Raw genomic sequence first — 25,014 nt, 5'->3', positions numbered from 1 at the left:
TGACCCTAGGAAAGCCCAGAAATCCCCCCTTTAGCGCACAAACCCCGCATATCCACCTACACCCCAAAGAGCCCTCACTTCGAGTGAAAGTCCCATCACTTCCCTTTCCAAATATATACAACACCGGCTCCTTTAGCCCATACACCCGCACGCGTGAAACAAAAAAGAAGAGACAAAAAAATAAGACAATACAGTCCTGAGGTTACCTCGGCACATGGCCATTTCTCAGTTCTGCCACAGTCCTTCTGCCTTCGCAAACTCCTCCGCTGCTTCCGCCGTTCCACAATAAAAGTCCTTGAGCTTGTAAGTCACCCTCAGCTTCGCTGGATATACAATGCCGCACTGCACCTTGCTAATGTACAGTGCCCTCTTCACCCGGTTGAAGGCAGCCCGCCTCCTCGCCAGCTTCACCGTAAAGTCCTGGTATACACGTATACCAGCTTCAGCCCACTGCACCACCCGCTTCTGCTTGGCCCAGCACAGGACCTTCTCCTTCACACTGTACCTACGGAAGCACAGAGTCACTACCCTTGGCGGCTCACTCGCCTTTGGTACAGGCCTCCACGACCGATGAGCCCGATCCAGTTCATATCGGGAGGGATCCTCCCCCTCCCCCAATAGTTTCGCCAGCATCGCGGCAAAATACTCAGTCGGCCTCGGCCCTTCAACTCCTTCGGGCAGCCCCACAATCCTCAAATTCTGTCGCCTGGACCTGTTTTCCAGGTCTTCCAATTTTCCTCGCAGATCCTTATTAATCTCCATCACCTTCCGCATCTCCTTCCCCATCGAGGTAAGTTGATCACCGTGCTGCAATAATGTCTCCTCCACTTCCTTCAGCGCCTCCCCTTGCTCCCGCACCTCCGCCACTGCGCTCGCCACCGCCATCCTCACCGGGGAAATCGCCTCCTTCACCAGCCACTCAAAACCTCCCTCATCTCCTTCCTCATTGTCTCCATGTATTTTGTAAACTGCCTTTCGAATTCCGCAGCCATTACCTTAGTTATTTCTCCAGCCGTAAGCAATGCGGCCTCCCCTGGTGCTCCAGCCTCCATTTCCCTTGGTGACCCCGCGGTGACCTTTCCTCTCCCCGACGGACTATCAGCCGCTTTTTTCACGGCCGCTTTTTTGCTGATCTCTGACATTTCCCCTCCCTGTGCTGGCTCCCGACTTTTGCTGCCTCCGCTGCCCTTAGGACCGGGCGTTACCCCCCCGACAATGACGTTCCCGAACGGGAGCCCTCCAACTCGCGGCTGCCTCCCGCTCGCCGTCACCGGATGTCCGACTCATGTCGCAGTTTTAGGGGATTTTATAATTCGGGGACAGTGCATCGTTTAAAAGCAACATCAGGAGTCACACAAGAAATATTGCCTGCCCGGTGCTGGAGTGAGGGACCGAACCTGCTTGAAAGAATATTGGTGATGGAGAGGGACGATCCAGTCATTGTGGTCCATATTGGAACTATCTAATAATGGTCATAAAATGATTGAGTTCAATGTAGTGTTTGAAAGGGAGAAACATGAAAGTTACTAAGATTGTAGATTTAGGTAACACCGATGTCTATGGGAGAAGACAGACTCTCTGCAATAAACTGAGAACATCTATTCATGGGTAAAATAACAGCCATCGGTCACACCAATCCCATTGCGAATCCGCACCTCTCCATCAGGAATAAAAACAGAAAATACTCGGCATGTGGGGAGAATCTGCGAGGTGTGCCTGTAACCAAGGGCAAACTGTCCAGATACTGCATAAACTCTGTCAGCTGTGGTTCAGTTGACATGTGGAAGGCTTTCAAATGTCAGTTGAAAGGAATTCGGGACCGGCATGTTCCTGTGAGGAAGAAGGATAAATACGGCAAATTTCAGGAACCTTGGATAACGAGAGATATTGTTGGCCTCGTCAAAAAGAAAAAGGAGGCATTTGTCAGGGCTAGAAGGCTGGGAACAGACGAAGCCTGTGTGGAATATAAGGAAAGTAGGAAGGAACTTAAGCAAGGAGTCAGGAGGGCTAGAAGGGGTCACGAAAAGTCATTGGCAAATAGGGTTAAGGAAAATCCCACGGCTTTTTACATAAAAAGCAAGAGGGCAGCCAGGGAAAGGTTGGCCCACTGAAGGATAGGCATGGGAATCTATGTGTGGAGCCAGAGGAAATGGGCGAGGTACTAAATGAATACTTTGCATCAGTATTCACCAAAGAGTAGGAATTGGTGGATGTTGAGTCTGGAGAAGGGTGTGTAGATAGCCTGGGTCACATTGAGATCCAAAAAGACGAGGTGTTGGGCGTCTTGAAAAATATTAAGGTGGATAAGTCCCCAGGGCCTGATGGGATCTACCCCAGAATACTGAAGGAGGCTAGAGAGGAAATTGCTGAGACCTTGACAGAAATCTTTGGATCCTCACTGTCTTCAGGTGATGTCCCGGAGGACTGGAGAATAGCCAATGTTGTTCCTTTGTTTAAGAAGGGTAGCAAGGATAATCCAGGGAACTACAGGCCGGTGAGCCTTACGTCAGTGGTGGGGAAATTACTGGAGAGAATTCTTAGAGACAGGATCTACTCCCATTTGGAAGCAAATGGACGTATTAGTGAGAGGCAGCATGGTTTTGTGAAGGGGAGGTTGTGTCTCACTAACTTGATAGAGTTTTTCGAAGAGGTCACAAAGATGATTGATGCAGGTAGGGCAGTGGATGTTGTCTATATGGACTTCAGTAAGGCCTTTGACAAGGTCCCTCATGGCAGACTGGTACAAAAGGTGAAGTCACACGGGATCAGGGGTGAGCTGGCAAGATGGATACAGAACTGGCTAGGTCATAGAAGGCAGAGAGTAGCAATGGAAGGGTGCTTTTCTGATTGGAGGGCTGTGACTAGCGGTGTTCCGCAGGGATCAGTGCTGGGACCTTTGCTGTTCGTAGTATATATAAATGATTTGGAGGAAAATGTAACTGGTCTGATTAGTAAGTTTGCAGATGACACAAAGGTTGGTGGAATTGCGGATAGCGATGAGGACTGTCAGAGGATTTAGATCATTTGGAGACTTGGGCGGAGAGATGGCAGATGGAGTTTAATCCGGACAAATGTGAGGTAATGCATTTTGGAAGGTCTAATGCAGGTAGGGAATATACAGTGAATGGTAGAACCCTCAAGAGTATTGAAAGTCAGAGAGATCTAGGTGTACAGGTCCACAGGCACTGAAAGGGGCAACACAGGTGGAGAAGGTAGTCAAGAAGGCATACAGCATGCTTGCCTTCATTGGCCGGGACATTGAGTATAAGAATTGGCAAGTCATGTTGCAGCTGTATAGAACCTTAGATAGGCCACACTTGGAGTATAGTGTTCAATTCTGGTCGCCACACTACCAGATGGATGTGGAGTCTTTAGAGAGGGTGCAGAAGAGATTTACCAGGATGTTGCCTGGTATGGAGGGCATTAGCTATGAGGAGCAGTTGAATAAACTCGGTTTGTTCTCACTGGAACAACGGAGGTTGAGGGGCAACCTATAGAGGTCTACAAAATTATGAGAGGCATAGACAGAGTGGATAGTCAGAGACTTTTCCCCAGGGTAGAGGGGTCAATTACTAGGGGGCATAGGTTTAAGGTGCGTGGGGAAAGGTTTAGAGATATACGAGGCAAGTTTTTTTACACAGAGGGTAGTGGGTGCCTGGAACTCGCTGCCGGAGGAGGTGGTGGAAGCAGGGACGATAGTGACATTTAAGGGGCATCTTGATAAATACATGAATAGGATGGGAATAGAGGGATACGAATCCCGGAAGTGTAGAAGATTTTAGTTTAGACGGGCAGCATGGTCGGTACGGGCTTGGAGGGCCGAAGGGCCTGTTCCTGTGCTGTACTTTTCTTTGTTCTTTGTTTTGAATCCACTCCAGGGTTTGAGTGAAAAATCAAAGAAGACGCTCCATTATTTCCAAGAAGGGCAAATATCTGCCCTGGTGGTCATGATCAATTTTTATCCCTAAATAAACATTTGAAAAAATTGCTGATGATCACATTGCTGATGATGGAATCGTGCTGTGCGCACGCTGACTGCCACATTTCCAAGGTAGAAGTGACTACACTTCACAAATATACTTCACTGGCTGGAGCAGCACTTGGAGACATCTGATGGATGTGAGAAATGCTAAATAAATACAAATCGATTTGTTCCAGAGTGGGAGCTGTTCAAAATGAACAGTTTAATGTGATACTATGACAAATTATATCCCTAATTTAACTGCCATGAATAACTGAAGAGATAAGGCACAATATAAACGTAATGAAAAGCATAGAAAAACGTTAAAGCACAGATTCTAGAGGATGGAAAGGTACAAAGAGCAGCAGTGAATCAGGAAATGGTTACCGTACAGGAAGAGTATATTTGCTCCCCGTGTCCATGCTGGCTCCCTGCAAGAACTCTGCAAGTTCCAGTCACCAGTCCTTATTATCTCTTCAGATAATTATCAAAACCTTCCTGAAGACAGTGCAAATACATTCACAGTGCCAGGACTGTGCAAATACAGCTCTACTACATACCCCCCCCCCACCAACAGGAACATTCTCCTCACATTTACCCTGTTCTAAGTGTTATGACACCCTGGGCCAGCGCACGGTCAATTCCAGTCCCATAGACCCCGGAGTCCCAACATAAGTGAATTAACCCAATAATTTGTGTGTTTCCTTGAGATTTGTAACCCTCGACTACTCCAATGAGTTACAGGCACCAGATTTAGAACTAAAATATTTTAAAAACTGTTTGTTTATAACAAGAGTAAAAGATGAATATATAATGGAAATATGGGCAGCACGGTAGCACAGTGGTTAGCACCGTTGCTTCACAGTGCCAGGGTCCCAGGTTTGATTCCCAGCTTGGGTCACTGTCTGTGCGGAGTCTGCACGTTCTCCCCGTGTCTGCATTAGTTTCCTCCCACAAGTCCCGAAAGACGTGCTGTTAGGTAATTTGGACATTTGGTAGGAAAGGTACAAAACTAACAGGCATTAAGATGTATGAGGGATTTGAGGACCTTCGTTGCTGGGGTTATGGTCTCTGCACCAGTCTTCTCCAGGAATTGATTCACACAGGAGATTCAGGTCAGTGCAGTTCTATCCTTCAACAACCAGATGGAGGCTCCATCTCCCTGAGATACTATTGGAGTTCTAATATCTGAGAATTTACAGCAGACCCTATGTCCAGTCTGCCCTTTTCTGTTTGCCTGATCTCTGTGCAGAGATGCTGACTGTATCGTGAAGAGTCCTCAGACTGGGCTTTACCCACCCATTCAAACAGAAGATTAAACTGTTACAGACTTGGTGGGAGACTGATTGCAGCCTTTCAAACCAGTAGTTCCCTTCACACTGACTTTCTGTGGACTTTTCTCTCTGCTTCCAGAGGTCTGGCTGGAGCCTCTTAAATCACCTGGCAGAGAGAAGAGAGAGAGAATACCTTCCAGCTGCTTCCTGTCTCTGTCTTTTCACAGAACTCAGGAAAAAATGGAGCTCTTCACATGACCCAACTTTCTTCTGGAATGCTCTGAATGCTCCACCAATCGCAAGCGAGAACAGGTGATGTCTCAGAATTCCAGTCGCACTGATTGGCTGCTTGCCAAGTCCATCAAACTGGCATCACGGGCTCTGCCACAGTCCTCATTAGACCAGTGGTGTTTCCATTTGCCTAAAGTCAGTAGCTTAAGCAAAAAGGTCTCACTGTTGCAGCAGCTAGCAAGAAGACTATAGATTAAAGGCAGCCAACGTGGGACAGGGATTTAAAATAGAAACACGGAACGGACAAGGTTTTACAAAATATCCTTACGTAAATTTCAATGAGATTCCCCCTCTCATTCTTCTGAATTCCAGCGAATATAATCCTAACCAACTCAATCTCTCTTCATATGTTGATACCGCTGAAGTAGGACATTTTTTAAGGCTATATTGGATTCGTATTAATATTTACATCATCAAAGCATTCTTCATTTATTGGACTGATTGGCACCATTTATGATGTATAGGGATGGGCATTCGTTTGAATCCCATTTTTGCACAGCTGAGAAACCTTTTTCGAACGAAATGGAGAATCTATAATCTGCCTAGCAACAGCACGAAGCTGCATCTTAAAACGGCACCATGTCCAGAAGATCGGGATATCTGCGAGTCAAGACCCTGACAGTGGGGCAGATATATATATATTTTGATTAAAACTAAGACTTATAAAATGAAATGTTATAAAATGAAATGTTGTAAAACCAAAATGACCCAGGCAGGCAAAAGAAACCTAAGGATTAAATATATTGATTAGATTAGTTTTACACACAGATACAAATCCTATCAAACAGGAGGCTGACACAATAGATTCCCAGGTTAACCCAGAAACCACACTCAATACCTAATCAAGGTACAGCATAGAGATAATGGGACCCCATTGTAAGTCAAGGGAACACCTATTAAAACCAAGCAGATAACGAGACATTGACGTCAGAGTCAGGAAGCCCAGGAAATCATGTATCTGTACTACTCATCTGTGCTATTCAAATGTAAAACGGCAAAAGCCCGCCAAAACCTTGCAAATGCTTGTACTCTCTATAAATATTGAACCTCGTCTGCATATCGGAGAGATCACCGTGGTCAAGCCATTGTTAGGAGCTGGCTGCGTGGGTCTCCCTGAAGGACTTCAGAACTTGTACAATACAGGAAAAACGCTTTGAACCTTGCCTTGAGACTCGACCTCTTGAATGCACGGGCACAAGGGATTTTTCCCAACAACACCGCTATCCCAGGAATCAGCCTGGTAAACCTTCTCTGCATTCCCTCTATAGCAAAAACATCTTTCCTCAGAGAAGGAGACCAAAACTGCACACGATATTCCAGCTGTGGTCTTACCAAGGCTCTGTATAATTGCAGCGAGACATCCCTGCTCCTGTACTCGAATACTTTCGCTATGGAGGCCAGCATACCATTTGCCTTCTCCACCACCCACTTTACCTGCATGCTTAACTTCAGTGACTGGTGCACAAGGACACCCAGGTCTCGTTGTACATTTCCCGCTCTCACTTTATGGCCATTCAGATAATCTGCCTTCTAGTTTTTGCTACCAAAGTGGATAACCTCACACTCATCCACATCTGCCATGCATTTGCCCCCACACTCAGTCTGCCCAAATCACACTCTGCATCCTCCTCACAGCTCACCCTCTCACTCATCTGCAAATCTGAGTTCCCTCATCAAAATCATTCATACATATTGTGAACAGCTGGGGTCACTGCACCAATAACTGTGAGATCCCACTAGTCACTGCCTGCCATTCGGAAAAAAGACCCATTAATTCCGTCTCTTTGTTTCCTGTCTGCCAACCAGTTTTCTATCCATCTCAACACACTGACCCCAATCCCAGGCACTTTAATTTTACACGTTAATCCTGTCAGTGGGATTTTGTCAAAAGCCTTCTGAAAATCCAAATAAACCACATCCACTGGCTCCCCCTCATCAACTCTACTAGTTACATCCTCGAAGAATTCCGGTACATTTCCCTTTTGTAAATCCGTGCTGACTGTCCGGTCCTGCCTCTGTTTTCCAAGTGCTCTGTTGTAAAATCTTTGATAATGGATTCTAGAATTTTCCCCACTACTGACGTCAGGCTGACTGGTCCACAGTTCCCTGTTTTGTCTGTACCTCCCTTTTTGAATAGCAGGGTTAGCTACCCTCCAATCTGCAGGGACTGTTCAAGAGTCCAAAGAATTTGGGGAAAATGACCACCAATTCATCCACTATTTCCTGGGTCACTTCCTTAAGTGTTCCGGGATGTAGGGTATCAGGCATTGGGGATTTATTAGCCTTCAATCCCATCCCTTTCCCCCAAACAATTTTCCTACTAATACTGATTTCCCCCTCAGTAAACCCTGCATTCCCCAACATTTCTGGTACCTTATTTGTGTCCTCATTTGTGAAGACAGAACCAAAGTATGTATTTAGTGGCTGAGCCATTCCTTTGCTCCCCGATAATACATTCCCCTGTTTCTGACATGTGTCTTCACCCGTCTTTGCCTCTTGGTGTACTGATAGAAATTTTTACAGTCAGTTTTTGTGTTCCCTGCAAGCTTACTCTTGTACTCTATTTCCCCATCTCGTTCAATCCCTTTGTCCTCCTTTACTGAATTCTCAGGTTTTTTTCTGGTCAAAGTGTATGCCTCTTCCTCAGGTCTAACCAACGGCCCTGAACAATATCCCAGAATCACAACCATCTTTATAGATACTAACATTTTTTTTTAAATCACAGAAGTCTACTGGAGATTTATTTGCACGCAGCATCAAGTGTAACAGTAACTAAAACATCTCACCAAGTAGTGCATAGAAACATACATAGAAAATGGAAGCAGGCCATTCAGCCCTTCGAGCCGAAGGGGCTGGCATTCCATTGCAGTGCTGAGAGTGTGCTGCACTGACAGAGCGACTGTTTCTGAACGAGATTGTTGAACATAAACGATCCCAGAATAGTATTTCAAAGAGGAGCAGGGCGGTTCTCCCCGATGTCATGGCCAATATTTATTATTCAACAATATCAGAAATACAGATTTGGCCATGATCACGCTGCTGTTTGTGAAAATCGCTGTGTGCTAATTGGCTGCTTCCTGCATTACAACAGTGACAAAACTTCAAAAGTTCTTCATTGGCTGGTAAAGTGGTTTTGGATATCCTGTGGTCACAGTCCCACTCTCTGAATCATCTGGATAATATAAACATCATTCTCCTGCTCGACTGCTTCATTCTCCCAATTCTATGTTAATATTGTACAGATCCTTCCCCAGCCTCAAATACCAAGCAGCAACTCCTCTCGACAGTCACACTACAAAAAACAAGCTGGCATGTAAAAGCAGCCGGAGACAGTTGCATTTCTCCCGCTCTGCAATCTAATTGTGTAGGAGAGAATTGTCTGAACTAAGAAAGTACGAAGCCTCTGGGGTAGGGCTAACCACTGGGCTGTGCTAGGCTCAGGGTGGTGGGCTGATTCAAGGTCCGGGTCAGGTCCGGGGCAGGGTTCAGGTCTGAACTGGATCTGTTCCGGATCTGATTTGGGTCTGGTCCAATCCAGGTCTGATCCTGGTCTGATCTGGGTCCGATTCGGGTTTGTTTTGGGTCTGATTCAGGTCTGCTTTAGGTCTGATACTGGTCTGGTCCGGGTCTGATCCGAGTCTGGTTTGGGTCCAGGTCTGGGTCTGGGTCTGATCCGGGTCCGGTTTGAGTCCGGGTCTGGGCCTGATCCAGGTCTAGGTCTGATCCAGATCTGATCCGGGTCCAGTTTGAGTCCAGGTCTGGGTCTGATCCAGGTCTGGGTCTGATCCAGGTCTGGCTCGGGTCTGGGTTTTTATCCGGGTCCAGGTTGGGTCGGATCTGGGTCTGGTTCGGGTCCAGGTCTGGGTCTGATCCGGATCCGGTTTGAGTCCGGGTCTGGGTCGGGTCCGGGTCTTGGTCTGATCCGGGTCCGAGTCCGGTTTGAGTCCGGGTCTGCGTCTGATCCGGGTCTGTGCCTGATCTGGGTCTGGGTCTGATCCGGGTCCGGTTTGAGTCCGGGTCTGGTCTGGATCTGATCCGGATCCGGTTTGAGTCCGGGTCTGGGTCTGATCCAGGTCTGACTCGGGTCTGGGTCTGATCCGGGTCCAGGTTGGGTCGGATCAGGGTCTGATCCGGGTCTGGTTCGGGTCCACATCTGAGTCTGATCCGGATCCGGTTTGAGTCCGGGTCTGCGTCTGATCTGGATCCGGTTTGAGTCCGGGTCTGTGCCTGATCCGGGTCTGTGCCTGATTCGGGTCTGGGTCTGATCCGGGTCCGGTTAGAGTCCGGGTCTGGGTCTGATCCGGGTCTGATTTGGTTCTGGGTCTGATCCGGGTCTGGATCTGATCCGGGTCCGGGTTTGAGTCCGGACCCGGATCAGACCCGGACCCGGAACCGGGGCTGTTCCGGATCCGGGGTTTTTGCGGTTCCGATCCAGATCTGGATCTGATCCGGATCTGATCCGGATCCGGGTCTGATCCAGGTCCGGGTCTGGGTCTGATCCGGGTCCCGGTCTGATCCGGGTCCCGGTCTGATCTGGGTCTGATCCGGGTCCGGGTCTGACCCGGTTCTGGGTCTGATCCGGGTCCGGGTCTGGTCCGGGTCCGATCCGGTTCCGGTTTGAGCCCGGGTCTGAGTCTGATCCAGGTCCGGTTCGTGTCCAGGTCTGGGTCGGATCCGGGTCTGATTTGGTTCTGGGTCTGATCCGGGTCTGGCTCAAGTCTGGGTCTAATCCGTGTCTGATCTGGTTCCGGGTCTGATCCGGGTCCAGGTCTGATCCGGTTCCGGGTCTGACCCGGGTCTGATCTTGGTCCGGTTTGAGTCCGGGTCTGGGTCTGATCCGGGTCTGGGTCTGATTTGGTTCTGGGTCTGATCCGGGTCTGGGTCTGATCCGGGTCCGGTTTGACTCCGGGTCTGGGTCTGATTTGTGTCTGGATCAGATCTGGGTACGGATTGTGTCCAGGTCTGCGTCTGATCCGGGTCTGGGTCTGATCCGGGTCTGCGTCTGATCCGGGGCTGGGGCTGGGTCTGATCCGGGGCTGGGGCTGGGTCTGATCCGGGTCTGGGTCTGATCCAGGTCCGGGTCTGGTCCGGGTCTGGGTCTGATCCGGGTCCGGGTCTGATCCGGGTCTGGGTCTGATCTGGGTCTGGGTCTGATCTGGGTCCGGGTCTGGGACTGATCTGGGTCCGGGTCAGGGTCTGGATCTGATCTGGGTCCGGGTCTGGGTCTGATCTGGGTCCGGGTCTGGGTCTGACCCGGGTCCGGGTCTGGGTCTGATCCGTCCGGTTCTGGGTCTGATCCGGGTCCAGGTCTGATCTGGAACCGGGTCTGGGTCTGATCCGGGTCCGGGTCTGATCCGGGTCCGGGTTTGATCCGGGGCTGGATCTGATCCGGGTCTGAGTCTGATCTGGGTCCGGGTCTGGGTCTGATCTGGGTCTGATCTGGGTCCGGGTCTGGGTCTGATCTGGGTCCGGGTCCGGGTCTGGGTCTGATCCGGGTCTGATCTGGGTCCGGGTCTGGGTCTGATCCGGGTCTGGGTCTGGGTCTGATCTGGGTCCGGGTCCGATCCGGTTCCGGGTCTGATCTGGGTCCGGGTCTGATCCGGGTCCGGGTCTGATCCGGGTCTGGATCTGATCCCGGTCTGAGTCTGATCTGGGTCCGGGTCTGGGTCTGATCTGGGTCCGGGTCTGGGTCTGATCCGGGTCTGATCTGGGTCCGGGTCTGGGTCTGGGTCTGATCCGGGTCTGAGTCTGATCTGGGTCCGGGTCTGGGTCTGATCTGGGTCCGGGTCTGGGTCTGATCCGGGTCTGATCTGGGTCCGGGTCTGGGTTTGGGTCTGATCCGGGTCTGGGTCTGATCCGGGTCTGATCTGGGTCCGGGTCTGGGTCCGGGTCTGATCTGGGTCCGGGTCCGATCCGGGTCCGGGTCTGATCCGGGTCCGGGTCTGATCCGGGTCCGATCCGGGTCCGGGTCTGGTTCGGGTCCGGTTCGGGTCAGCCCCTCCGGCTGAACGGCAGCCTCCCGGTTGACCACACTGACCTCTCTGGACTGTCAGGCTGACCACACTGACCTGTGACCGCCGCGGTGACCCCGTTTCCCCGGTAACGCGGCCTCGGGGCTCTCACCTCCTCCGTTGTCTCCACCGCGTCCGCAGCCGCCGCGCCTGCGCAGTGCGGGGGGGGGGGGGGGGGGGAGCGGGGCGCATGCGCCTTGCGGCTGCTGGTCTGAGCCCCAACAACCAGCTCCTCACACAGCACTGAACCAGGCCATTCAGCCCCTCACACAGCACAGGCCATTCAGCCCCTCACACAGCACTGAACCAGGCCATTCAGCCCCTCACACAGCACAGGCCATTCAGCCCCTCACACAGCACAGGCCATTCAGCCCCTCACACAGCATTGAACCAGGCCATTCAGCGCCTCACACAGCATTGAACCAGGCCATTCAGCCCCTCACACAGCACAGACCATTCAGCCCCTCACACAGCACAGGCCATTCAGCCCCTCACACAGCACTGAACCAGGCCATTCAGCCCCTCACACAGTATTGAACCAGGCCATTCAGCCCCTCACACAGCACAGGCCATTCAGCCCCTCACACAGCACAGGCCATTCAGCCCCTCACATAGCACTGAACCAGGCCATTCAGCCCCTCACACAGCACTGAACCAGGCCATTCAGCCCCTCACACACCACTGAACCAGGCCATTCAGCCCCTCACACAGCACGGAACCAGGCCATTCAGCCCCTCACACAGCACAGGCCATTCAGCCCCTCACACAGAACGCAGGCCATTCAGCCCCTCACACACCACTGAACCAGGCCATTCAGCCCCTCACACAGCACTGAACCAGGCCATTCAGCCCCTCACACAGCACTGAACCAGGCCATTCAGCCCCTCACACACCACTGAACCAGGCCATTCAGCCCCTCACAAAGCACAGGCCATTCAGCCTCTCACACAGCACAGGCCATTCAGCCCCTCGCACAGCACTGAACCAGGCCATTCAGCCCCTCACACAGCACTGAACCAGGCCATTCAGCCCCTCACACAGCACAGGCCATTCAGCCCCTCACACAGCACTGAACCAGGCCATTCAGCCCCTCACACACCACTGAACCAGGCCATTCAGCCCCTCGCACAGCATTGAACCAGGCCATTCAGCCCCTCACACAGCACTGAACCAGGCCATTCAGCCCCTCACGCAGCACTGAACCAGGCCATTCAGCCCCTCACACCGCACTGAACCAGGCCATTCAGCCCCTCACACAGCACTGAACCAGGCCATTCAGCCCCTCACACACCACTGAACCAGGCCATTCAGCCCCTCACACACCACTGAACCAGGCCATTCAGCCCCTCACACAGCACAGGCCATTCAGCCCCTCACACAGCACTGAACCAGGCCAATCATCCCCTCACACAGCACTGAACCAGGCCATTCAGCCCCTCACACAGCACTGAACCAGGCCATTCAGCCCCTCACACAGCACAGGCCATTCAGCCCCTCGCACAGCACTGAAGGCCATTCAGCCCCTCACACAGCACTGAAACAGGCCATTCAGCCTCTCACACAGCACTGAAGGCCATTCAGCCCCTCACACAGCACTGAACCAGGCCATTCAGCCCCTCACACAGCACTGAACCAGGCCATTCAGCCTCTCACACAGCACTGAAGGCCATTCAGCCCCTCACACAGCACTGAACCAGGCCATTCAGCCCCTCACACAGCACTGAACTAGGCCATTCAGCCCCTCACACAGCACTGAACCAGGCCATTCAGCCCCTCACACAGCACTGAACCAGGCCATTCAGCCCCTCACACAGCACTGAACCTGGCCATTCAGCCCCTCACACAGCACAGGCCATTCAGCCTCTCACACAGCACTGAAACAGGACATTCAGCCCCTCACACAGCACTGAAGGCCATTCAGCCCATCACACAGCACCGAACCAGGCCATTCAGCCCCTCACACAGCACTGAAAGCCATTCAGCCCATCTCACAGCACTGAACCAGGCCATTCAGCCCCTCACACAGCACTAAATGCCATTCAGCCCCTCACACAGCACTGAAACAGGCCATTCAGCCCATCACATAGCACTGAAACAGGCCATTCAGCCCCTCACACAGCACAGGCCATTCAGCCCATCACACAGCACTGAAGGCCATTCAGCCCATCACTCAGCACTAAAGGAGGCCGTTAATTCCCATCACACAGCACGAAAGGAGACCATTTAGCCCATCACACAGCACTAACGGCCAAAAAGCTCATCCCACAGCACAAAAGCAGGCCATTCAGCCCATCACCCAACAGTAGAGGATGTCATTCAGCCAATCACACAGCACTAAAGCAGGCCATTTAGCCCATAACACAGCACTAGCACTAAAAGTGGCCATTCAGCCCATCACACAGCACTAAAGGAGGCCATTCAGCCCATCACACAGCACTAAAGGAGGCCATTCAGCCCCTCCTGACTGGCCGATTCATTCTTTGACCCAAAGTCCAACAATTGTTTACCTGGCAAGTCTTCCTCCAACTGTCTCATATGTCCATCCATTCCCTGTGCAAACACAACCTTGTAGTTATATACGTAATTATATAGCATTTCTATATGTATTTATATATATATTTATATCGCATTTGTATATGTATTTTGTCATGTGAGAGTACCTGTATGAAATAGGTGTTTGAGAAATGGGGGTTTATAACATAGCTGTACTGGGTGTACCTTTAAGAAATGGGTGTTTATGAGAGAGCTACAGTGATGTCAGAGAGTGGGTGGAGCTGGGCTGTCTGTCTGCTTTACTTTCGTTTTAGGCTGTTTGCTACAGGGTGTGGTTAGTTTCGTTTTTTTTTTTTAAATAATTTTTATTGAAATTTTTCGATACAAACATTTACCCCTACTACATTTTAAATTATAACACAACAAATCCCCCCTGGAAAATCCTCCCCACGCCCTCCCCCGCGCGCACCCCCCCACCCCCCCCCCCCCCCCCCCCCGCGCTACCAGTCTAGCAACCAAACCGTTTTTCCCTCTCTGCCGATGGCCTCGGGCAGTCATTGCCCGCGACCCCCCGCTGACGTGCTCCCTTCGTTGCTATCCCCCCCCCCCCCCCCCCCCCCCCCCCCCCCCCCCCCCCCCCCTTTCTCCCCGGGTTGCTGCTGTTTCGGCCTCCAGTTCCTATCTCTGATCCAGAAAGTCAAGGAAGGGCTGCCACCGCCGGAAGAACCCCTGTACCGACCCTCTCAGGGCGAATTTGATTCTTTCCAATTGGATGAAGCTTGCCATGTCGTTTAACCAGGTGTTAACACTTGGTGGCCTTGTGTCCCTCCACTGAATCAAGATCCTTCTCCGAGCTACCAAGGACGCAAAGGCCAATATTCCGGCCTCCCCTGCCTCCTGTACTCCTGGCTCCACCCCAACCCCAAAAATCGCTAGCCCCCACCCTGGTTTGACCCTGGTTCCCACCACTCTCGATACCGTCCCCGCCACCCCCTCCCAGAACTCTTCCAGTGCCGGGCACATCCAGAACATATGTACATGGTTCGCAGGGCTTCCCGAACACCGAACACACCTGTCCTCACCCCCGAAGAACCGACTCATCCTAGTCCCCGTCATATGGGCTCTGTGCAGCACCTTAAACTGGATGAAGCCCAACCTTGCGCACGACGACGACGAATTGACCCTCTCTAAGGCATCCGCCCATGTCCCATCTTCTATCTGCTCTCCCAGCTCCGCTTCCCACTTGTCTTTCAGCTCCTCTATCGATACCTCCTCCACCTCCTGCATTATTTTGTAGATGTCCGAGACCTTCCCTTCTCCGACCCAGACCCCTGACAGCACCCTATCACTCACCCCTCTATCGGGAAGCAAGGGAAATCCTTCCACCTGTCGTCTGGCAAATGCCTTCACCTGCAGGTATCTAAACGTGTTCCCCGGGGGGAGCTCAAATTTCTCCTCCAGCTCTCCCAGGCTCGCAAACCTCCCCTCTATGAACATGTCCCTCAGTTGCCTGATGCCCGCCCTGTGCCAGCTCTGGAATCCCCCGCCAGTGTTCCCCGGGACAAATCTGTGGTTCCCTCTCAGTGGCGCCGCCATCAGACCCCCCACTTCCCCCCTGTGTCGCCTCCACTGCCCCCAGATTTTCAGGGTGGCCGCCACTACCGGACTCGTGGTATACCTTGTGGGGGGGAGCGGCCATGGTGCCGTTACTAGCGCCCCCAGGCTTGTATTGCCGCAGGACGCCCTCTCCATACGTTTCCAAGCTGCCCCCTCCCCCTCCATCACCCACTTGCGCACCATCGATGCGTTCGCCGCCCAGTAGTATCCGGAAAGATTGGGTAGCGCTAATCCTCCCCTGTCCCTACTCCGTTCCAAGAAATCCTTCTCACTCTAGGGGTGCCATGTGCCCACACATAGCCCATAATGCTGCTAGTTACCTTCTTGAAGAAGGCCCTGGGGAGAAAGATGGGCAAGCACTGAAACAGAAACAAGAACCTCGGGAGGACCGTCATTTTGACTGACTGCACCCTCCCTGCTAGCGACAGCGGTACCATGTCCCACCTCTTGAACTCCTCCTCCATCTGCTCCACCAGCCTTGAAAAGTTCAGCTTGTGGAGGGTCCCCCAGTTCCTTGCCACCTGCACCCCCAAGTACCTGAAGCTCTTTACTGCTCTCTTAAAGGGGAGCCGCCCAATTCCCTCCCCCTGATCTCCCGGGTGTATCACAAAGACCTCACTTTTACCCACATTTAATTTATATCCCGAAAAGTCCCCAAACTCCGCTAGTATTTCCATTACCTCCGGCATTCCCCCTTCCGGGTCCGCCACATATAACAACAAATCATCCGCATAGAGTGATACCCGATGTTCCTCCCCTCCCCTTGTCAGTCCTCTCCACCCCCCTGAACCCCTCAGTGCCATCGCCAACGGTTCGATCGCTAATGCAAATAGTAAGGGGGATAGGGGGCATCCCTGCCTGGTACCTCGATGGAGCCCAAAATACTCTGATCTCCTCCCGTTTGTAACCACACTCGCCATCGGGGCCGAATACAGCAGCTTCACCCACTTGATAAATCCCTCCCCAAACCCAAACCGTTCCAGCGTCTCCCACAGGTATTCCCACTCCACCCTATCGAATGCCTTCTCCGCATCCAGTGCTACCACTATCTCAGCCTCCCCCTCCACTGCTGGCATCATAATCACATTCAACAGTCTCCGGACATTTGTGTTAAGTTGTCGTCCCTTTACGAACCCCGTCTGGTCCTCATGGATTACCCCTGGCACACAATCCTCTATTCTGGTTGCCAGGACCTTTGCCAACAGTTTGGCATCTACATTCAAGAGGGAGATAGGCCTGTAGGACCCACACTGTACAGGGTCTTTGTCCCGCTTCAGGATCAAGGAGATCAGGGCCTGTGACATTGTCGGGGGCAGAACCCCCCCCTCTCGCGCCTCATTGAAGGCTCGCACCAGCACTGGACCCACCAAGTCCACATACTTCTTATAAAATTCCACCGGGAACCCATCCGGCCCCGGCGCCTTCCCCGCCTGCATCTGGCCTATCCCTTTAACTAGCTCCTGCAGCTCTATCGGCGCCCCCAGCCCCTCCACCCGTTCCTCCTGGACCTTTGGGAACCTCAATCTATCGAGGAAGTTCCCCATTCCCCCCCTCCTCCTGGGCGGCTCAGACCGGTACAATTCCCTGTAGAAATCCCTGAAGACCCCGTTCACCTCTTGCCCCTTCTGCACTACGTTCCCTCCCTTCTCTCTCACTCCCCCAATCTCTCTGGCTGCATCTCGCTTGCGCAGCTGGTGTGCTAGCATCCTGCTCGCCTTTTCCCCGTACTCATAGACCGCGCCCTGTGCCCTTCTCCATTGCGTCTCCGCCTTCCTAGTGGTCAGTAGGTCAAACTGGGCCTGCAAACTGCGCCGCTCCCTCAACAGCCCCTCCTCTGGTGTCTCCGCATATCTCCTGTCCACTTCTATAAGTTCCCCCACCAGTCTCTCCCTCCCCTGCCTCTCCTTCCTCTCTCTGTGTGCCCTTATGGAGATCAGCTCTCCTCTGATCACTGCTTTCAGGGCCTCCCAGACTACCCCCACCTTCACCTCGCCCGTGTCGTTCGTGCCCAGATATCTCTCAATGCCCTTCCGGACCCTTCCGCACACCTCATCGTCCGCCAGCAGCCCCACATCCAGGCGCCACAACGGGCGCTGGTCCCGTGCTTCCCCCAGTTCTACCTCTACCCAGTGTGGTGCATGGTCCGAAATCGCAATGGCCGAGTACTCCGTGTCCTGCACTCTCGAAATCAGCCCCCTGCTCAGTACAAAAAAGTCTATTCTGGAGTACACCCTGTGGACATGGGAGAAAAAAGAATACTCCCTCGCCCTTGGCCTGCCAAATCTCCAAGGGTCTACCCCCCCCATCTGCTCCATGAACCCCCTTAGCACCTCTGCCGCTGCCGGCCTCCTATTCGTCCTGGAACTCGATCTGTCCAGCCCAGGGTCGAGCACTGTATTGAAGTCCCCCCCCATGATCAGGCCCCCTGCCTCCAGACCCGGAATGAGGCCCAACAGGCGCCTCATAAAACCCGCGTCATCCCAATTCGGGGCATATACATTTACCAGCACCACATTCTCTCCCTGCAGCCTACCCTTCACCATCACGTACCTACCCTCCTTATCTGCTACCACCTGCGCCGCCACGAACGACACCCTCTTTCCCACCAAAATCGCCACCCCCCGGTTCTTTGCGTCCAAGCCTGAGTGGAACACCTGTCCCACCCACCCCCTTCTCAGGCGTACCTGGTCTACTACTCTCAAGTGAGTCTCCTGCAACATTGCCACATCCGCCTGCAGTCCCTTTAGGTGTGAAAAAACCCTTGCTCTCTTGACCGGCCCATTCAGCCCCCTCACGTTCCAAGTAATCAACCGGGTCGCGGAGCGACCTGTCCCTTTCCCCTGTCTATTAGCCATGTCCTGTCCCCTGTTCGCCCCGGGTCGACCCTCCCCTTCTGACCCGTTCCCCATGGCGATGGCCCCCCCCCCCCCCTCTCCTCCCGTTCTTCCCTTCCCGTCCTCGGCCCTTCCAGCAGCAACCCGGTATCCCCCCCTAACCCCCCTTCCCCCCCCCCCCCCCCCCCCCCCCCCCTGGCTAGGACCCCTCCTAGCCGCGGTGTATCCACCATCGTACTCCCGAGAGTCAGCTGATTTTCGCTGACCCGGCTGCCCCTGCCACACTCCGACTCCTCCCGATGTGGGGGGGGAGGGGCCTCCCCCCCCCCTTGCCATCCCTCTCTGACCCCGCTTCAGCGCGGGAAAAGCCGCCATTGCTGGCCACACCCCACTCTTCTCTCCTCCCCCTTCCTCCGTCCCGCGCGCGGGAGACAGGGGAAAGCCCGCGCTTTCGCCCGGCCACACCCTACCCCGCCATCTTCAATTCCACCCCCGTCCCCATCCAAGCCCATAAAAAAGCCCCCTTAAAACGAGAGGAAGAAAAAAGAGAAAAAGAAAACCCGCATAACCAACTTGCACCCCCCCCGTCCCGCCTCCCCAACTTAACAATATAACAATATAAATAACAAAACTCAAGTAAATACATAAATACATAACTATGCCTGCATAACTAAATAACTACCCAATAATAACGTATTTAACCATCACCCTCCATCGAACAGAACAGTAACCATAACCCTTAAAGAACAGATCAAAAAAAACAGTAAAAAAGCCCCCCCTACAACAACAATAATTAAGGGAAGTTGGCAACGGGAAGAGACACACAAAAAGGAACAAAGAAACCCCCCATAACACAAGTTTCAAAGAAACCAAACGATCCATCAACTTTAACCAAGTTCCGACCTGGCCTAAGAAAGACATGGGCCACTTGATCAGTCAAGGGTACTCGGGCGGCCTCGACCGCCGGCGTTCCCAAGTTCTAGTTCAGGTCCAGCTTCTCCTCCCGAACAAAAGTCCATGCCTCCTCTGGGGTCTCAAAGTAATGGTGCTGGTCCTTGTAGGTGACCCACAAGCGCGCTGGCTGCAGCATTCCGAACTTGATCCTCTTTGCGTGCAGCACCGCCTTCGTCCGGTTAAACCGGGCCCGCAGCTTTGCCACCTCCGCACTCCAGTCCTGATATATCCGCACCGTCGAATTCTCCCATTTGCTGCTTTTCTCCCTCTTGGCCCACCTCAGCACTTTCTCCCGATCACAGAAACGCTGGAATCGCACCAGCACCGCCCTCGGGGGCTCGTTTGCCCTAGGCCGCCTAGCCATGACCCGATATGCTTCTTCCAGCTCCAGAGGCGATGGACCGGCCCCCTCTCCCATCAGGGAGCTCAGCATCTCCGCTACATATTTCGGGAGATCAGGTCCCTCCAGGCCTTCTGCTAGGCCCAGGATCCTCAAGTTCTTCCGCCTCATTCGAGTGTCCAGCTCCTCAAAGCGGCTCTGCCATTTCAGGTGGAGTGCCTCGTGCACCTCCACCTTTCCCACGAGGACCGTGGCCTCCTCCTCCCTTGCAGTCATCTCCTGCTGCAGCTCTCTTATCGACGCCTCTTGGGTCGCCTGGGCCCCCATCAGCCTTGTGGTCGTCGCGTTCATAGACTCTAAGAGTTCCACTTTCAGCTCCGTAAAACACCGGAGGAGAGCGGCCTGCTGCTCCTCCGCCCATTTTCTCCAATCTTCTAGTGCGCCACCGGCCGCCATTTTGGTCCTCTTCCCCCGCTTTTTTCGGGGAGCTGCTGCCGCTTTTTTTGTCGCCCCACTCCGAGTACCGACCATAAAGTTGGTCTCACTCTCCTCAGGGAGCCTTCCCCCACCGGGATTCGTCTTTACAGTACCGTCGGGGCCCTCCAATCGGCCCTTAAACACCTTTGTCGCAGGAGCTGCCAAATGTGCGACTTAGCTGGTCATAGCCGCACCCGGAAGCCTCGTTAGTTTCGTTTTGAGAGTTGGATAGCTGCAAGCAAAGCCAGGAGCTGCATAAAGATCTCTCTCTGCAAACTAAAGACTGTCTCCAAATCAATTGGGTGATTTCAAAGTGCTGACTGCTCTCAATAGGGAATTTAAACCTGATCTCTGTGTTAAAAAGGGTCTTTTGTCCTCTGGATGTTGTTTGGGAATTTATTAACGGTTATTAACGGTTAGGGGCCTCATGGTAGCATGGTGGTTAGCATCAATGCTTCACAGCTCCAGGGTCCCAGGTTCGATTCCCGGCTGGGTCACTGTCTGTGTGGAGTCTGCACGTCCTCCCCGTGTGTGCGTGGGTTTCCTCCGGGTGCTCCGGTTTCCTCCCACAGTCCAAAGATGTGCGGGTTAGGTGGATTGGCCACGCTAAATTGCCCGTAGTGTAAGGTTAATGGGGGGGGTTGTTGGGTTATGGGTCTACGGGTTACGTGGGTTTAAGTAGGGTGATCATTGTTCGGCACAACATCGAGGGCTGAAGGGCCTGTTCTGTGCTGTACTGTTCTATGTTCTATGTTCTATCTATCGAGTACTGTATTCTTTGGGGATCTCATGGTGTTGATAGTTGTTAAGATGTTTACTGTGGGTTTATAAAGTGTTAACTGGTTTCATAAATAAACATTGTTTTAATTTAAAAGTACTGTAAATCACTGTTACATCACACCTGTCGAGTGGACCGTGTGCTCCCCATAACCACAATCTAGTAAAAGTCTATCTATTGGCTTTGTGAACTTAAAGACAGTGAGGGGTGAGCAGATTGTGGGTGCTTTTCAGGTGTGGTATTTTAGTTTACGTAGGGAGTGTGTTGTGAACAATGGCTCTTTCAGATGCTCAGAAGTTTTTGGGGATGGAGAATGTCACACGCAGTACCTTACGGACAAAGACTAAAAACAGACTTTTAGATTTGGCAAAAAACATTGCAGTTAACATTACCGGACAAAATGCCAAAAGATGAGGTGCTTACGGCGGTAGCTGAGCATTTAAAATTGCCTTAGATACAGTTTGACTCATTGGAAATGGCAAAACCTCAGTTACAAATCAGGGAACTTGAACATTAAAAAGAATTGTTACAACACCAGGTTAAAGTCCAACAGGCTTGTTTCAAACACGAGCTTTCGGAACAACCTGTTGGACTTTAACCTGGTGTTGTAAGACTTCTTACTGTGCTCACCCCAGTCCAATGCCGGCATCTCCACATCATGAAAAAGAATTAAAGCAGCTTGAGTACAAAATGAGAGAAAAATAAAGAATGGCCCTAGCAGAACAAAAAGAAATAGAAAGGGAAATACAGATCAGGGGGAAAAAAAGAGCGAGGAAAGGGAAAAGGAGAGAGAGTTCGAATTTCAAAAAATGGCCAAGAAATGTGACAGTCAGTTAAGATTGGCAGCTGGAAAGAAAAATGTACAATTGGAGGATATTGATGAGGATGAAGCGAAAGAGCTTCATAGTTGAAGGCTTGGTGGGGATATATTTAAATATGTCCAAGCATTGCCAAGGTTTGATGAGAAGGAGGTAGAAGCCTTTTTCATTTGATTTGAGAAGGTAGCTAAACAAATGAAATGGCCACAGGACATGTGGGTATTACTGATTCAAACAAAGCTGGTAGGTAGGGCTAGTGAAGTGTTTGCATCACTACCGGGGGAGGTATCTGGGACGTCTGAGGAGGTGAAAAAATCCATCTTCGGTGCATATGAACTAGTGCCTGAAGCGTACAGACAAAGGTTTAGAAATTTAAGGAAAGAACCTGGCCAAACATACAAAGGATCAAACAGAGTAATTTTGATAGGTGGATAAGGGCTTTGAAAATAGACCAAACGTATGAAGCTCTCAGAGAAATTAAACTTTTGGAGGAGTTTAAAAATTCAATTCCTGATGTAGTGAGAACTCATGTGGAAGAACTGAGGGTTAAAACTGCGAGATTAGCAGCAGAAATTAAGGATGATTATGAATTAGTTCATAAATCAAAGATTGGTTTCCGACATGAGTTTCAGCCGGTGAGGGATAGAAACTGGGGACATGAGAAATACTCAAGTGGTAAAGGTAAAGGTGATCTGATGGGAGATAATAAAGAGAGTGTACCTCAGATTAAAAAAGAAATCCAGGAGGGTGGAAAAGAAATGAAAAGTTTCAAATGTTTTCACTGTAATAAATTAGGCCATATAAAGTTAGTGTTGGTGGTTAAAGAAGGCTAATGTGGTAAAACAGGATAAGACAGTGGGGTTTGTTAAAGTGGTAAAGGAAAGCCCAAGTGAAGCGAAGGATGTGCAAAATATTGTACAACCTGATCAAGAGGTGATTGATAAGAAGGTGCCAGATCTCTTTAAAGAATTTACTTGCGTGGGTAAAGTTTACTCATGTGTATCAGGAGGAGCAGGTAAAAAAGTCACAATTTTAAGAGATACAGGGGCTAGTCAATCTTTAATAGTAAGAGATGAGGAATTATGTACTTTGGGATGAATGTTGCCAGAAAAGATGGTAATATGTGGAATTCAGGGTGAGAGGAGTAGTGTTCCATTATATAAGGTAAGGTTGGAAAGTCCAGTGAAGAGTGGTGAAGTGGTAGTAGGAGTAATAGAGAAACTATCTTGTCCAGAAATACAGTTTATCTTGGGTAATGATATAGCTGGATCGCAGGTGGGAGTGATGCCTACTGTGGTTGATAAGCCAGTGGAAAATCAAACAACTGAAGTGTTGAAGGACGAATATCCTGGGATTTTTCTGGATTGTGGAGTAACAAGGTCGCAAAGTCACAGGTTAAGACAATAGGAAAAATCAAAGAGTGAAGATGACTTGGAAGTGCAATTGTCAGAAACGATTTTTGATCAGATGATTGGAAAAGAACAAGAACAGGTGGAGGATGAGGCGGATATTTTCAGGAAAATTGGCGGAGTTACAACAGAAAGATGGAGAAATAAGCCGGATATATCAGAAAGCATACATGGAAGAGGAATCTGAGTGTATACCAGAGTGTTATTACCGTAAAAGTGATGTCTTGATGAGAAAATGGAGACCTTTACACATGCAGGCGGATGAAAAGTGAGCAGAAGTTCATCTAGTAGTATTGCCGGTAGGGTATAGAAAGGAGGTGTTGCGAGTTGCACATGAGGCACCAGTGGGAGGTTATTTGGGAATAAGGAAAACTCAAGCTAAAATCCAGAAACATTTTTATTGGCCTGGACTACATAAAGATGGAGTTAAATTTTGTCGATCATGTCACACATGTCAAGTGATAGGGAAACCTCAAGCAGTGATAAAACCAGCGCCCTTAATACCCATTCCAGCATTTGAGGAACCTTTTACAAGGGTCCTAATTGATTGCGTAGGATCGCTTCCTAAAACATAAACTGGGAATCAATATCTTTTGACTATAATGGATGTGTCTACTAGGTTTCCAGAGGCCATTCCAGTACGTAATATTACAGCTAAAAAGATTGTGGAGGAGTTACTTAAATTCTTTACTAGATATGGACTACCCACAGAAATTCAATCAAGGATCAAATTTAACGTCAAAGTTATTCAAAGAAGTTATGGATAGCTTAGGAATAAAACAATTTAAATCAACTGCGTACTATCCAGAATCGCAGAGAGCGTTAGAAAGGTGGCATCAGACATTAAAGACAATGTTGAGGGCTTATTGTCAAGATTATACAGAGGATTGGGATAAAGGAATTCCATTCGTACTGTTTACAATTAGGGATGCACCAAATGAGTCAACCAAATTCAGTCCTTTTGAACTAATTTTTGGTCATGAGGTAAGAGGACCACTTAAATTGATTAAGGAAAAATTAGTGGGTGAGAAATCGGAAATTACACTATTGGATTACATATCAAATTTTAGGGAATGATTGAATAGAGCAGGTGAATTGACTAGACAACATTTGAAAGTTGCACAAAATGTGATGAAACGGGCAGCGGACAAGAAATCCAAAGTTCGTAGTTTTGCCAGTGGAGATAAAGTTTTAGTGTTGTTACCAGTGGTAGGTGAGCCTTTAAAAGCAAGGTTTTGTGGACCGTATCAGATTGAAAGGAATTAAGTGAGGTGAATTATGTGGTAAGAACGCCAGATAGAAGGAAGACTCACCGAGTGTGTCATGTGAATATGCTTAAAAGGTACTTTGAAACGGAAGGAGAGAAAAAGGAGGAGGTCTTAATGATTCTAACTCAAAGTGATGAACCAAATCCAGATGACTGTGAATTTGACATACCTCAAATTAAATTGCAAAACGAGGATGTTCTTAAAAATTGGGATAAATTGTTGCGTTACCTTCCAGAGGAAAATCGACTGACCTGAAAGAGTTATTGATATCACATGGGCAGGTTTGTGGAGATAAATTGGGAAGTACTAAAATGGCGATACATGATGTAGATGTGGGAAATGCTGTTCCAATCAAACAACATCCATGTGGACTTAACCCTTTAAAATTGGCACAGATGAACATAGAGATTGAGAGTATGCTTAAAAATGGCATAATTGAAGTGGGTTGCAGCCAATGGAGCTCACCCATAGTGATGGTACCTAAACCAG

At 50.5% G+C, this 25,014-nt stretch overlaps 1 protein-coding gene across 3 annotated transcripts in view; it reads right to left on the bottom strand.

Annotated features, from left to right (window-relative positions):
• Positions 1-11,694, bottom strand: part of kiaa0513 (KIAA0513 ortholog) — a 102,140-nt gene extending 90,446 nt beyond the window's left edge. The window contains exon 1 of one of the 3 annotated variants that reach the window (XM_038806173.1): positions 11,595-11,694. The gene's annotated coding sequence lies outside the window, so the exon portion shown is untranslated. Of the gene's footprint in view, positions 1-11,563 lie in introns of all 3 variants that reach the window. The other 2 variants (XM_038806175.1, XM_038806176.1) reach the window with 2 other exon arrangements.
• Between the last annotated feature and the right edge of the window lie 13,320 nt (positions 11,695-25,014).

This window comes from Scyliorhinus canicula, chromosome 9 (assembly GCF_902713615.1).
Source record: "Scyliorhinus canicula chromosome 9, sScyCan1.1, whole genome shotgun sequence".
NCBI classification, from domain to species: Eukaryota; Metazoa; Chordata; class Chondrichthyes; order Carcharhiniformes; family Scyliorhinidae; genus Scyliorhinus; species Scyliorhinus canicula.
This window is presented reverse-complemented; position numbering and strand designations above follow the sequence as displayed.